Raw genomic sequence first — 12271 nt, 5'->3', positions numbered from 1 at the left:
CTCTCCTCTAGTCTGGGTACATAGAAGCCTCAACTTGTTCTCTGTTTCCTTTCATGCTTGTTTGCATCATTCGGAATTTCCCAGGGACATCAGTGTGTCATCTAATCATATCAACCAGGCATCCTTAAGCAGGCAAAGCAATGATGCAAAGAGAGCCCTGGGTCCAGCTTGGTGGAACCACTCACTTCTGCCAAAGGCAGAGACAGGGCAGACATCTCAGGCAGAAAGGACCCTGCCAAAGTGAAGACCTCAGAAACACTTAAAGAGGAAAGGCTGCTGTTCCTTTCCAGACCCCCTTGCTAGGGAATGAATAGGGAAGACCTGAGTAAAAACCTATATTTGCCTGGTCCCCCTTCCCTCTCCCCTCTCAAGTTCATATGGCTGGAGAACTCACTGGCTTCCAGGAATAATTAGGTAAGTGTTTGCTGGAATATTCTCTCCTGGAAGCCTGTTGGAGAAACTTCCAAAACTGAGGGCAACTGAATGAAAGCTTTCTTCTTTTCAGTTTTACCTGAGTCTAGCTGCCCTGGCAAGTGCCAAGGGGTCCAGACCTGTGTGATGGGGCCCCTTGCCATGAAGCCCAGGAGGGGGCAGGGCCTCTGGGCCCTCAGGCAGCTGCCCCAGGTGTCTGTCTAGGTTTGTGGGTGGTTCCACGTGCCAGCTTTGCCACAGAGCCTCTCACTGGGAAAGGGGCCCTACTGGTCTTTGATCAGCCATTGCCTTTTGGGGGCCTCTCGCTGCAGAGACACTAGTCCTGGCTGACTCAGTCATCTGCCTTCACAACCCCCCTTCCCAGGCCTTTGCCGAGGGATCCACGAGGGGTTAGGGCTCTTCTGCTCTCCCCAGACAAAGCCCCCAAGTGTTCATTCATCCTGTCCTTTTTTCCCACGGGCAAGCTGGCTGGTTCACTGGCAGGTGCTGATGCCCATTAGGGAGATCCCTGAGCTGAAAACACTGAAGAGCCTGTCCCCACCGAGAGCCAGCACCCAGATCCCAGAAACACTTTCCTTCCTGACAACAAAGCCTGCCCGCCCCGGTTCAGTTACTGACAGTGGGACTTCTTGCTACAGTAGCAAGAGCAAACAGCAAACAAACAAAAGAAAGAACCAAACCAAACCAGATTTGTAGGTTCTTCCTGTATATCCCTTCCACACAGTTCCTTTTCTTTCCCCTGACTACAGGGGTAGGAATAAGACAGATGAGGTGATGGAGGTGGGGCACCATTCTATTTGAGGACACGTGCGCTGTTTGTGTATGTGGGTGTTCTATATAGTCCAATAATACGGGACAAACAGGCTACCAGGGCCGTGATCTGGAACCCAGACTCTGAGCCCAGTTGCCTGGGTTTGAATCCTGGCTCCATCACTTCCTGGATTTGTAACATTGGGTTAGTTACTGAACTTCTCTGTGCCTTGGTTTCCCCGTGGAGTAAAACGGGGGATAATATTGGTACAGCTGTCCCACATTGGTGTTGTGGGTACTAAACAAGTTAATACACAGTAAGCATGTCCAGCAGTGTCTGGCAAAGAACACACTACATGAATGCTCGCTCTTGTCATAGAGATAGCTATGACATGAGATTTGTCTTTCCATCACTATAAACTTGGTTATCACAGCTTATACCATAATTGGGGAGCAAGTCTCATTTATAATTTATTTATAATGAATACCTGGCTACTTCCAGAAAAGAGTTAAAGCGGCTGAACAATGACAGTAACTGGAAAATCTGTCAGTGAAGGTCTTGTTTGTAGTAACTTTGTAAAGGATAGGAATTTTTGACCTGAAGGAAAAACTTCTTTCTTCCTTCCTTCCTTCCTTCCTTCCTTTCCTTCATTTATGATAGCGTTGTAGTGGAAAGCATCCTAACCTGTAAATGGGGAGACCTTTGTAAAAATCATGGGAATGATGTAGTACTCAGTGACTCTCTGTGGGATGCAATAATACCATGTCTGAGCAGCTGCAATGTGCCAGGACTGGATACTTCACAGATGCTCCCTTTGATTCTCATGATCAGCTCTGTGATGGAGAAGATACTATTATTTCTACCTTGCAGATGAGGAAGCAGAGTCAGGGGGTTTAAGTGACCTGCCCAGTCACAAAGCAGGTAAGTGGAGAAGCAGTGTTCCACCCCCGCTTCCAATCCTCACATACATCATTCACTTGTATCCTGAATAGTTTCTGTTATGGGTTGAGTTGTGTTCCTCCAAAAGATGTGCTGAAGTTCTAATCCCCAGTACCTCAGAAAGTGACTGTATTAATAATATTAGTCAAGGTTCCTTAGAGAAAGAAGACTATCTATCTATCTATCTAGAGATTTATTGTAAGAAATTGGCTCATGTGATTGTGGAAGCTTGGCAATTCCAAAATCTGCAAAATACGCTGGTAAGATGGGTACCCAGAGAGAAGTTTCAGTCTGAGTCCAAAGGCAGTCTGTCTGCTACCAGAATCCCTTCTTGTTAGGAGGAGGTCAGCCTTTGTTCTATGTAGGCCTTCAACTGACTGGATGAGGCCCTCATGTTATGAAGGGTAATGTGCTTTACTAGAAGCTTATGGATTTAAATATTAATCTCATTTAAAAAATACCTTCACAGAAACATCTGACTAATGTTTAACCAAATATCTGAGTGCCATAGCCTAGTCAAACTGACACATAAATTAACTATCACAGTGACCTTATTTGCAGATGTAATTAGTTAAAATGCAGTCCTAGGATAGACTTCAATCCAATATGACTGGTGTTCTTATAAAAAGGAAAACTTGGACACAGAGACAGACAGGCACACAGAGAAAATGCCACGGGAAGATGAAAGCAGAGATTAGGGTGCCAACAAACCACCAGGAGCTAGGAAGAGGCATGGAACAGATTCTTCTTCAGAGCCTTCAAAAGGAACCAATTTGCTGACATCTTGATCTCAGACTTCTAGCCTCCAGGACTGGGAGACAAATTTCTGTTGTTTAAGCCACCCATCTTGTGATACTTCTTCATGGCAGCCCTAGCTTCCCATAATCCAAACAGTGCAGAAATAGAGAACAAAGATACCAACTCCTCAGCTTCAGAATCCATTATCCAACTATGGACAGAAGAAAAATCTGAAATAAGATATAAGCAGGCAGCACCCATTTCTCCCTGCTTTCTCTCCATCCACATCCTCCCCCACTTCCAAGCCAACAGATAAAGCCCTCAACCCGAATAGACAGAGGACAGTTGAAGAGGAAATAAGAGAGTTAGACGCAGTGTGGAAGTTGTGCATCCTTTCAGTCCTCCCTACACGAGCCAGCTCACAGATGTGGGTGTGTCTGTTGAAGATACACAAGGGATTCCTTCTAAGTTTGGAGATCTGAGAATGGAAAGGACCTGTGCTCTGTATGATGGATGACGTGCAGGGCAACTGTAAGCTTGCTCCATTGTTGTGTATCAACCATGGGGTAGAAATGGCAGCATGTCATACAGGGCCAGAGGCTATCCTGAGTTCCCTGTATTCCTAAAGGGGTGTGGGTGGCCATCAGAAAATACCTAAGACTCCTGAGTGAGACACAAGAGAGAGCAGGCCCATGGGGCCTTGAGACCAGAACGAGGGGACACTACATCAGAAGGGTGCAGCCCATGGTCAGGACTGCGGGAGATCCGGGAGGAATGTTTAGGCAGGATGGGGTGCATCTGAACCAGCAGGCCATCAGAGCACCAAAAAGTAGGTGTCTAGCCACCACCCCCTTCCCAAGCCCTCAACACCATGTTGGCAAATGTGAAAGCAGCCAGACATTACTGTCAGCTTCAGGGATAAGGAGAAAGAGGGAGAAGAAAATCTTGATTGTGAATCGGCTATAAAACCAGACTGGGGGCTTCCCTGGTGGTTAAGAATCCGCCTGCCGATGCAGGGGCACGGGTTTGAGCCCTGGTCCGGGAAGATCCCACATGCCTCAGAGCAACTAAACCCGTGCTCCACAACTACTGAGCCTGTGCTCTAGAGCCCATGAGCCACAACTACTGAAGTCCACCCACCTAGAGCCCGTGCTCCGCAACAAGAGAAGCCACCGCAATGAGAAGCCCGCGCACCGCAACCAAGAGTAGCCCCCACTCACCGCAACTAGATAAAGCCGCGTGCAGCAACAAAGACCCAATGCAGCCAAAAAATAAATAATAAATAAATTTATATATATATATATATATATATATAAAACAGACTGGCTAGGAAGGCACTGAATTTGACTGTATCTGAAAATAGCTAGATTAAATTTTCTGTATCAGTTTAAATGAGAATCAGACGGAAAATCTCCTTTCCTGGTCATACCTTCATACATGTGCAGATTTGTGCATACACATACACATTTGGCATCTGTCGGCAGAATCTGCTGTTTCTCCCTGACCACCATCTTCTGAATCAGAGCTCCCCAAGGCTGGGGACCTTAGGTAAGTCACCCCTTATGTTGTGCCCTGGGGAGGTCTATGACGGCAGTGATGGTCATGTCCAGATGACTACTGACCATCCATTCCCATGCCTCAGGCCCTTCCTCAGGACTGTTTATCCACGAATTTTTTTTTGTTTGTATCTATTAAGCAGCCACTTTGCCTATGAGTCCTCCACAGCCAGATGTCTGTGACATGATATCTATATTCTCACATTATCTGTTGAGAGACAAAGGCAGCAGCTTGAAAGGCTTGACTGGTAAGTTCTAAGTGGTGGTCCATAAAGTCATCAGAACAGAAGGCGTTATCTGCATGTGAACGTGCTTTCCAAGAAGTAACACACACATATTAGTAACATTCACATATTTCCTGCTGCTGCTGTGCTCCTCCTACTATTATTATCACATTTGTAGAGTAGGAGAAAGATAGCAGGGCTGAGAATCCAGAGGCCTGGCATCCATTCCTGGACCTCTACTAACTGGCTTTGGGAACCAGGGCAAGTCATCTAAAGTTTTTTCTTATCTAGGAAATGCAAAGCTTGTATAACTCACACAGGACTCAACTAGAAGATCCTTATGGCCCTCTCAAGCTCTAAAATTCTATAGTTTTACACAGTTCTTACATTTTCTAATTGTTTGAGGGAACCTCATGAATATAATCAAATGGATGTCCAGAAAACTTAATGATCTCTTAGGAGGTCAGAGGAGAAAGAGTTTTCTTGTTTTTAATACAGTAGAATCTTGAAATGCAGGTTAGAGAGGGCCCACAAAAGTAGAGAGGGTTGTTTAAAGCCCAAATGCTTGAATTGGAATTTATTTTTAATGTGAGTTTACCCACCACAGAAACGCATGCACACACACACACACAAAAGAATCTCATATTAAGAGGTAATATGTTTCTGAAAATATGCATATCAAGTTAAATATTTGTTAATTGAAATATTTTGATTACACAGAGAGTATACTAAATTTTTTTTTCAAAAAGAAAGAAAACCCTAGTAAGTCCTCAAAGCTAAGCAAAACCAAACCAAACCACACCAAACCAACACAATTCTCACTTTTTGTCTTACAAGGATTCATACTATCATTTATTTGCTTACAATTAAGAGTTTTTTCCCTTGGAGGTCAGTTTTTAAATGAGGCATACCTGTAAATGATTATGATGCAATAATAACAATGATTTTCATATGCTATTTGTGAATTTTGTTCACCATTCTGAAGTTTTATTTCACATACAGTAAGTCTGGTTATCTGACGCACCTCAGTAGGAGTCATGGTTTATGGGCACTTCTTTCAAATCTATTTATGCCTCTGGTTTTGAAAATGTAACACAACAAAAATTAATAATAATATCATCATCTACTCAGTGAATATGTGTCTCACCTGGCAATAGACCATTTGAGCTTTAGAAACAGGTATCAACTTGTACGTTTTCAAAACGAGGAAGTTACAACAGACCTTGAAGAACAGCTCATTTTGTAGTCTCACAGCAAAAGTCGAATGTTGGAATCGTAGGACATGAAGGATAAAATGAAAACCTTAAAAGGCACCGGAAAGAAAGACATATTTCTCAAAACAAAAACGAAAAACCACATCAGACTGACAACAAACTGCTCGCGAGTAGGAACAGATGGCAAGAATACAGGGAGAAAATATCTTCAAGGAGTGGACAGAAAGGAGCTGTCAACGTAGACTTATATACTCAGCTAAGCTATTAATTACAAGTGCAGGTAAAGTAAAAGGTATTATTACAAAGTACTTATTGCCCACTGACTGTAACTGAAAGAACTACTAAAGGATATAAATAAGAAGGAAAATGCATCTAGAAAAAAAGGACTGAGATGCCAGAAGCAAAGATAGGCAAAGCAATCTGCAAAACATCTTGGTAAATATAAATATTGACGATGTTTATGGTTAAAAATCCAACCCTTTTTGATGTTTCAAACAAGAAGGACCTTAATTGTAAATAATGTGGAAAACACAGAAAATGGGAGGAGGAGTTTCAGATGGAAGTTAAAAACTAACCAAGGTCTCTGTTTTGGGAGGAGGAAAATAAAAATAATAATGATCTTAACATCTTTCTGAAAAATATAAAGTTATGTTTTATGTTAAAAAATGTATATTACAAAAACAGTAGAAATGGAATGTGTATCTTCCAAGCTGATAGAGAGAAGATAAAGGAAAATAAAGAGAAGAGTGTTAGAAAAAGAGAAAGAAGTACAGGTTTGGTTAATAGTAAAAAAAGAAATAAGAGTAGAAATGAGACTAAATATCTCGTCAACCAAAATAAATGTAACTGTAATTATTTGTTAAAAAGAAAGGGACTTTTAGGTTGAATTTTAAAAATCAAGGTATAACCTATCAATCAAGAATCATACCTAAAAATTTACATAGAAAGTTTGAAATAGATAAAGACACACGAGGATAATACTTATCAAAGCATATTTTGTTTTCCTCCTCCATAGCAGGACAGATTTGCATTGGGAGCTTATATCAGAGACTAAGCTAGTTTGTTAGCATCTCGAGAGCTTTTTCATTCAAGCACCTCCACGACCAGCACAGTGCCTCACACATAGTAGGTATCCAATAAATACTCACAGAAAGGGCAGATAGGAAATTTTGGAAAAGCATTTGAAATGATCTATCCCACCACTTAATTTTACATGTATTATGGGACATGTGTTAGTTTACATGTATTAGTTGACTTTCCCAAAGGTACACAGGTATTCCTACTACTTCTAGTAAATAAACATCCTATGCCCTACAGTTTACAATGGGCTTTTAACATTTTTTATTTAGGTATATTCATGTAAAAATGGACTGTGTACAACTTGACGAATTTTGACAACTGTATATGCCCCTGAAACCACCACAATCAGGATGCAGAACATTTCTATTACCCCAGGCCCTCTGAAGTTTACCCCTCCCTCCACCCCCATCCCTAGGTAACCACGGATCTGCCTTTTGACATTATAGATTGGCTTGCATTTTCTAGAATTTTATGTAAATGGAGTCAAACAATATGTGCTCTTTTGTGTCTGGCTTCTTTTGCTGAGCGTGATTTTGAGATTCATCCATGTTGTTGAATGTATCCGTAGTTCTTTTCTCCTTCTTCCTTCTTCTCCTCCTCCTTTTTTTTTGGCTGAGCAGTATTCCATTTTATGGAGGCACCACAATGTCTTTATCCATTTGCCAATTGATGAACATCTGGGTGGTTTCTAGCTTGGGGTTGCTGTGAATTAAGCTCTAGGAACATTTATGTGGACAAGTCTTTATGTGGACATGGGTTCTCATTTCTTTTGGGTAAATACTTAGAAGTAGAATGGCTTTATAGTAGGTTTACTTTTTTTTTTTTTTACCATTTTTATGGAGATATAATTCACATACCACACAACTCACCCATTTAAAGTGTACAATTCAATGGTTTTTAGTACATTTAGAGAGCTGTGCAGCCATCATCACACTGGATTCTAGAACATTTTCATCACCTGAAAAAAAGCCCTCTTAGCTATTATCCTTCCACCACGTCATTTCCCACACCCCCAACCACTAGTCTACTTTCCATCACTAAAGATTCCCCTGTTTTGGACTTTCATATGAACGGAATTGTATGACTTGTGGGTTTTGTGTGATGGCTTATTTCACTTACCATAATGTTTTCGTTGGTTCATATATCCTGTAGCAGATATCTTAATTCTTTTCTTTTCGACATTTTTTTTTAGAGCAGTTTTAGGTTCAGAGCAAAATTGAGAGGAAGCTATAGAGATCTCCCATATACCACCCCGACACACACCACACATGCATAGCCTCTCCCATTACTGACATCCCCCACCCGATGGTACATTCATTATAGCTGATGAACCTACATTGATACATCATTATCACCAAAGTCCACAGTTTACCTTAGGGTTCACACTTGGTGTTTTTATGTCTGCATGGTATTTCATCATATGTGTACATCACATTTATTGATCAGTTCATCAGTTGAACATTTGGGTAGTAGGTTTATTTTTAAGAAACTGCTGAACTGTTCCCCAAAGTGGGCGTACCATGTTATATTCCCACCAGCAGTATATGAGCGCTCCGGTTGCTCCATATCCATGTCAACACTTGTTATTTTCAGCCATTCCTGCTGTTGAGAAGCAGTTCATAGCCAGAATCGCTAACTAGAGGGCTGTGGGTATAAATTAGGTCATCAGGCTCTCTGGTCTCTGGGCAGGTAAGGGTAATAAGGACATAGCTTCATGCTTAGGCAAAGGCAGGGACAGTAGAACTGTGTACTTGAGCCTGAAGAATGAGACTCACTTTTGGTGCCCACAGGGAGTTAGTGACACTGACGACATAGTCTCCAACTATTCAGCCCAGTGCTTTGTGTGGGACGGGATTACTATATACACAGCTGACAGGCACGGGACATTCAGTCGCCTGCCTCCATGCAAATGTGGGGAACGAGGCCAGGAAAAGCAAGTCATGGCCTGATTCTTTCATGCAGGGGGAAGTCCCAGTTCGTTCTTGAATGGCCTATTCTGGGCTGGGGGATAATCCCTCCCTCTTTTCTACCAGGTACAGTGGGGAACAGGCTAGAGGCACATTTTCTTGGCTTAATTATTCTATCCTAAGCTTAACCACCCATTTGGAGATGAAGAAAAAACATTATTCCACTGTCCCCAATCTTGGAGCTGATCAGGAGGGTTCTGGCTAAGCTGGTTAAAGAGAACTCTGAGACAGCTGCTGGAAAGCAGAGTTCCCACTGGATCCTACCTCATACCTGAAGGAATGTCTCCAAAGAAATCAGAGGCCCCCATTGGAAATAAAATCATAAAAGTATGTTTTAGTCTAATCAGGCTGCTATAACAAAATGCCACAAACTGGGTGCCTTATAAAAAACAGAAATTTATTTCTCACAGTTCTGAAGGCTGGAAGTCTGAGATCAGGATGTCAGCAATGGTCAGGTGAGAACCCTTTTCCCATTGCATCTTCACACGGTGGAAGGGGAGCTAGCTCTCTGGGGCCTCTGTGGTGTCTCATTTATAAGGGCACTAAGGGTTTTCCATGGGAGCTCCATCTTCATGACCTAATCAACTCCCAAAGGTGCCATCTCCTAATACCATAACATTGGGATGTCAACATATGAATTTTAAGGAGGTACAAACATCCAGACCATAGCAAAGTACTAGAAGAAAATATGAAATTTTAAAAATTATCTCAGAGAGAAGGTTTTGTGTGCTACTTAGCCATGGAATACAAGATGATAAATTTGACTATATAAGAATTAAAAATTTTTTACATGGCCAAAATTCCTATAAACAAAGTCAAAAATAAAATGATAAGCTGGGAAAATATTTGCAATGCCTATTACAGACAAAGTGTTAATTTCCTTAACATATCAAGACTTCCCACAAGCCAGCAAGAAATGTACCAAAAATCCAGTAGAAAAATGGTTGAAATGAACAGAAAAGCCACAGAAAAGGAAACAGTATTGATTCCTTAATATTGGGGAAAGATGCTCAACTCTACTCATGAGAAGGGAAATGCAAATAGAAAAGAGATACTGTTTTTTGCCTGGAGGTGGACACCACATCCAGACAAACTCTGTCACGAACAATCACACCTCCTCTCTATTCTTCTAAGGGCCCTTTCATCTTTCCTAAAAATCACTTTCTCTCCCCTAAGATCATGTACATCCCCCTTCCCCTTCCCCTATTAAGATGGTGTTTAAACCTGAATTCTAAGCCACCGTGGGATTCACTCACTTTCCCCTGGCTATCTCCCCTGTATCCATGAAGTATACATGTTAAAACTTCTCTTGTTAATCTGTCTTTTATTACAGGGGTCTCAGCTAAGGACTTAGAAGGACAGAGGGAAATTATTTTTCCTCTCCTACAGGGCCTTGGCTTCAGAGGACCCCATCCGGGGATGTTCAGGACCAGTCAGGGAGTGAGTATTCCTGAGGTTCCGGAAGGGAGGAAGGCTGTGGAACTTTATTTCCTTCTCTGAAAGAGCAGAGGGTCTCTCACTGGTTGGGTGTTCTGGGTGGGGGAGAGAGTGGCACAGGGCAAGGGAGTGGAAAGTAAATTTAGTAAGTTTGCAATATTTTGCTCAGTGTTACACGTGAAGCAACCAGGATGCAATGAATATGAGCTTCTCTGGCCTGGAAAGGCTTGCCAAGACTGGCTGGAGACAAATACGTGGGAGAACCATGGGAGTGGGGTGCTAAAGCCATGTGCGTGCTGGTCCAGTGGCCCACAGGGGAGCCACTGTAGAGAGCTGCAAGAAGCTTCATGCCATCAGCATGGCCGCTGCCGCTGGGAGCGTGAGCCGGGCCCTGAGTGCTTTCTGCCCAAGGCGGGCCTGCAATGTACAGGTGCTTGAGTGGTGCGACCTGGGTGTCCCATCCTAGGGTTTGGATCCTAGAAGCCCATGGTTCCAGTACTGGATGAACAGGGACCATGGACAGAGCTTCCCCACAGATATAAAGATGGCTGGGTTTGTTGGCTCTCCCCTCACTGCCCGCGGACCTGCTGAAGGAGCTGGACTCTGGAACATTCACAGCAATGCTTCTTCTTCTCATCTTAAGTCTGTCGTGTTTCAAGTACATTATCGATAACGTAAGCGTTTGTAGGCTGCAAGCAGTCCATCCGTAGCTAAGCGTGTTCCAAGGTCCAACTTAACACAGCTTCAGAACATGATTCCTTTGCTAGCAAATTAGACACTTGCAGTAGCTGGATGCCAGGAAAGTCCCTTTAAATACTTTAAGGGCCTGAACCATTGCTGATGTGGGAGAAGACTCCCCGGGTCTTTCATGTGAAGCTGGAGGGGTGCCTGCCGCAAAGATTCTGGCCCTGCCCTCCAGCTACCTGATCCATCTCACCTGGCTGAGACCTAGGTGGAACCAGGATTCAGCATCTCAGAGGTCAGGAACAAGACAGCAAGGGGCATCCTGGTCCCTTTCAGGCTCTGTGTGATTCTGGCCCAGTTGGGTCCTTGGTGCCAGGACCACAGGCTTTCAGAAGGAGATCTGAGCTGACAAACGGACAACAGAACATCATAATGGCAGAAACAACCTCAGGGCTGGAAACAGACACTGTAATCACAGGAGAAAAAACCCACAACAAATTCCAAAATCTAACCCTTAAGATCCCTGGATCAGGGAGGGGAAGGACGGGGAGATTCCCCTTATGGTAGAAACAGGGCAACATGAAGAACGTTGTGCAGTCAAGCTGAAAATTAAACAGACGTGAGTTTCTTTAATTCAAAGCCTTAATTATTCTGACGTCTTCCATAACTTAATCTAAGCCATCACTTCAGCTTTAATTATGCATAATGAAATGGATTACTTACAGTAACTAATATGATAGGAAAAACTGAGAGGTGAGAATTGGTAACTTAGCAACTGTTTATTCATCTTTTTCTTCAGTCCATGTTTATTGACTACCTACTATGTTGCAGCCTTTACTACAGTCCTATTAGGAAAAATATAGCATATACTATGGGCCAGTTTCTTTTCCTTCATTAGCTCATGGACTGCTTGCAATAATACTGCATCACAGGTATTATTCTCCCTGATTTATAGAAGTGGAACTGAGATTCTGAAAGGGTAAATAATTTGCCTAAGGTCACACAGAAAAAACTTTTTTTTTTTTTGCCATTTACCTATTTTAGAGAGAAACATACAGACTGACATTTTGAATCTTAACTCCTGTTTTTGTTTTTGTTTTGGTCGTACCGCACAGCTTGTGGGATCTCAGTTCCCCAACCCAGGATTGAACCTGGGCTGTGGCGATGAAAGCCTGGAATCCTAACCACTAGGCCACCAGGGAACTCCCTTAACTCCTGTTTTACACAGGAAAAGTCAACTTTTCCTAAG

The 12271-nt window shown here is 42.7% G+C and overlaps 1 protein-coding gene across 10 annotated transcripts in view; it reads right to left on the bottom strand.

Moving 5' to 3' along the window:
• The window catches only part of ATXN7L1 (ataxin 7 like 1), a 402335-nt gene that overhangs the window by 306606 nt on the left and 83458 nt on the right, over nucleotides 1–12271 (bottom strand). For 9 of the 10 annotated variants that reach the window (XM_079931849.1, XM_079931850.1, XM_079931852.1 and 6 more), the window contains one exon: nucleotides 11276–11427. The exons of the other annotated variant lie outside the window; for it this stretch is intronic. The gene's annotated coding sequence lies outside the window, so the exon portion shown is untranslated. The remainder of the gene's footprint in view (nucleotides 1–11275; nucleotides 11428–12271) is intronic. 10 annotated transcript variants of the gene reach the window in all.

The sequence above is a fragment of the Stenella coeruleoalba genome (genome assembly GCF_951394435.1).
Source record: "Stenella coeruleoalba genome assembly, chromosome: 9".
Lineage (NCBI taxonomy): Eukaryota > Metazoa > Chordata > Mammalia > Artiodactyla > Delphinidae > Stenella > Stenella coeruleoalba.
Note: the sequence above shows the minus strand (reverse complement) of the source record. Positions and strands in the feature narration are given on the sequence as shown.